Raw genomic sequence first — 3254 nt, 5'->3', positions numbered from 1 at the left:
TTTCAGATGAATCCAACATTCCATTGTTGGGTTGCTGCCCCTGATTTGGTAATTTTAAGGGAATTTTGCTGTTTTTGGTTATTATCTTGAATATTATAATAGATATAGATAAACTGTAAACAGCAATAATGTTCAGCAAAGTAAGATTTACAAATAAGTCAACATGACCAAAATGGTCACTTGACCCCTTTAGGAGTTATTGCCCTTTATAGTCAATTTTAACCATTTTTTGTAAATCTTTGTAATCTTTTACATAAATCTTCTTCTCTGAAACTACTGGGCCAAATTAAACCAAACTTGGCAACAATCATTATTGGGGTATCTAGTTTAAAAAATGTGTCCGGTGACCCAGCCAACCATCCAAGATGGCCGCCACGGCTAAAAATAGAACAAAGGTGTAAAATGCAGTTTTTGGCTAATAACTCAAAAATCAAAGCATTTAGAGCAAATCTGGCTCAGAGAAATTGTTTATCAGGTGAAGATCTATCTGCTTTGAAATTTCCAGATGAATCGCCCAACCCATTGTTTGGTTGCTGCCCCTAAATTGTCAATTTTAGAAAATTTTACTGTTTTTGGTTATTATCTTGAATATTATTATAGATAGCTATAAAATGTAAATAGCAAAAATGTTCAGCAAAGTAAGATTGACAAATAAGTCCACATGACTGAAATGGTCAATTGACCCCCTAAGGAGTTATTGTCCTTAATGGTCAATTTTTAACAATTTTCATAAAATTTGTAAAGGGCCAAGTTCATTTTAGATAGAGATAATTGTAAGCAGCAAGACTATTCATTAAAGTAAGATGTACAAACACATCACTATCACCAAAACACAATTTTCTCATGAATCCATCTGCTTCCTTTGTTTATAATTCACATAGACCAAGGTGAGCGACACAGGCTCTTTAGAGCCTCTAGTTTTTATTATTATTATTTGAAGAGTGTTTCCTTGTATACATGCTCATCAACATAATTTTTACCACATACTTGAGTGGTATCTTTTGTGTACATACAATCAGCGGAAAATACAACTCGCAAATTGAGAAATAAATTTGTATGTCGACTGAAACGAATAGATCCACACCGTGATTGGAAGCAATCATTTGAAGCTATATTCTAATAAGAAGTACCTACTGTTTGTTCACACAGTAAAACATATGGAACAATTATACATGTAGTTTTGAATAAATTCTGAAATTATAATTTTATAATAACCCAATATATTATTGTCTCATTGACGGATCTGTAATACATATATGATATCTTGCATTTCTCTACAACCCCGACCTTCAACGAATTCAATTGTATGCAGTTCACAGTTCAAATTCAACAACAGACATACTTATATAGTAGCTGTCCAAAAATAGAAAACTCATAAGAATTGAAAATAAGAGAAAACCTTGTTGGCGCATAAATAATCAGATTAAGGATCATTGAAAGCCCTTTCTTCTCGTCCGAGTCGTCAAAAGGTTACAAGGGTTCAATGTTTGGTTATGGACATGTCTCTTTAAGTGCATATCAATACCTAACATACTTTACACAAAAGAACACTAACCTACTTCAGTTGTTTGTAAATAAAACGTTTCATTACTCATGTTTGGCCGACAGCTTGGGTAAAATCAATGTATTTAAATATAGAAGAATTTGTAGAAAATTTATTTAGAATAACATTGTATAAACAAAACAATAACAAATATGAGCATGTATGTACATGTATATATACATCTAACAACATTAAACTATTCAAATAAAAATTTGATCGGAAAGGTGCGTCCGGAACACAATACCGTTACATTTGAACACTTGCTCGGCATGACATTGCAATCGCTACTATGACATATCTGAGCTAGTTTAAGCAATTTTCATATTCTGCGCTGGTTTATAATATAGCATGAATTGGTGGCAATGCACATGATGTAGATACAACTGGTGAATTGGGTTCTCCTTCACTTCCACAACTTTCGGACCTTGATCGTCGAAATTGAGTGAAAATGTTCAATTTAAGGCCTCCTTCATGATTCCTCATTCCTGCGTCTGGATTTGAGCCCATATGATGTGCACCTTTGTATCTGAATTTAGCCTTTGTAGCTTCTGCTGCACTAAAATTGTTGGATTCGGGATTATAATGTTGGGTGTTTCCCAAAAATTCTCTCATTTCCCGTTTCTCCATAACACCTCTCTGTAAAAGAAAAAAGTATATGACCTAGATGTTTACAGACATATTTTTCTGAATCGGATCTATAGTCATTATCATATGCTCCCTCCCATGATATATCTATATAGAAGATAATTGGAAGTTCGATCATGGTTTGAATAAGTTGAATGCTGTAGGGTTACCTATATGGTTGTTTGCGTCTTCGTCCTTTGGTTGAAGGAGGATATATAGTTACATGTCTCAGTGGCAATAAATGTCACGGCATCTCAGAATGATTATAGAATTAAACAAAAAAAAGACAGCAAAATAAATTAATACACAGCTGTTGATTAAATTTCAGAATAGTCACCAAATTACCAAAAAAAGGGGGTCGGTTAGTCTGTCAATGTGGTTTAAAATTTACATATAACACACATTTGGCCCAAAACAACTACCAAATCATTCACATTTTAATTGAGAATATAAAATCCCATTTTGGGTAAATACTGGTGCCCCTAGTTTATATAAAACATATATATTAAGTTTTACCTTTTAAGTGAAGCTGGAAATTTCCTAATTTTCAAATTCTTGACCTTTGCTTTTGGTCAGTATATAAAATAATATAAATTTTAACTTTTATTGCACAAGTTTATATAGTGATGCCCCTGCCGACTTTCGCCGTGCAACCCGCAGCAAAAATATAACATAAACAATTTTAGCCTTGACATAGAAACCGCGTGGGGATTTCCTGTGTTTGTAAACATAAAGAGAAAACACGTGACTCTTTAAACATGTTAAACTTCAAGGCACATTAAATTGATGGGTAATGGACTGCTTGCCGATTAATTTTAATTGTCTGCACTTAACTTTTGTGGCGTTAATATACCTGGATATATTAAAGATATTTTGTATAGATTATGATGTTCTTTTTAAATTAACCAAGATACATTGAAGCAACCACCAAATTTACGTGTACGACTTTTGCACAGCGGTATTTGATCAAGCTAATCTCGCCAACTTTATATAACTTAGATTTACCTATTCACAACGACCCATTACAATCAGTTATATCAATTATAGATTATGGGTTTTACAGAAATTATACATATTGATAAAACTC

At 32.9% G+C, this 3254-nt stretch overlaps 1 long non-coding RNA gene across 1 annotated transcript; it reads right to left on the bottom strand.

Moving 5' to 3' along the window:
• Nucleotides 1-1640: 1640 nt before the first annotated feature.
• Nucleotides 1641-3053, bottom strand: LOC134715507 (uncharacterized). The gene is made up of 2 exons (XR_010106735.1): nucleotides 2684-3053; nucleotides 1641-2179 (listed from the first exon to the last, which is right to left on the bottom strand). It is a non-coding gene; the product is annotated as an uncharacterized LOC134715507 (long non-coding RNA).
• Nucleotides 3054-3254: the final 201 nt, after the last annotated feature.

Source organism: Mytilus trossulus, chromosome 1 (genome assembly GCF_036588685.1).
Source record: "Mytilus trossulus isolate FHL-02 chromosome 1, PNRI_Mtr1.1.1.hap1, whole genome shotgun sequence".
Classification (NCBI taxonomy): domain Eukaryota; kingdom Metazoa; phylum Mollusca; class Bivalvia; order Mytilida; family Mytilidae; genus Mytilus; species Mytilus trossulus.
This window is presented reverse-complemented; position numbering and strand designations above follow the sequence as displayed.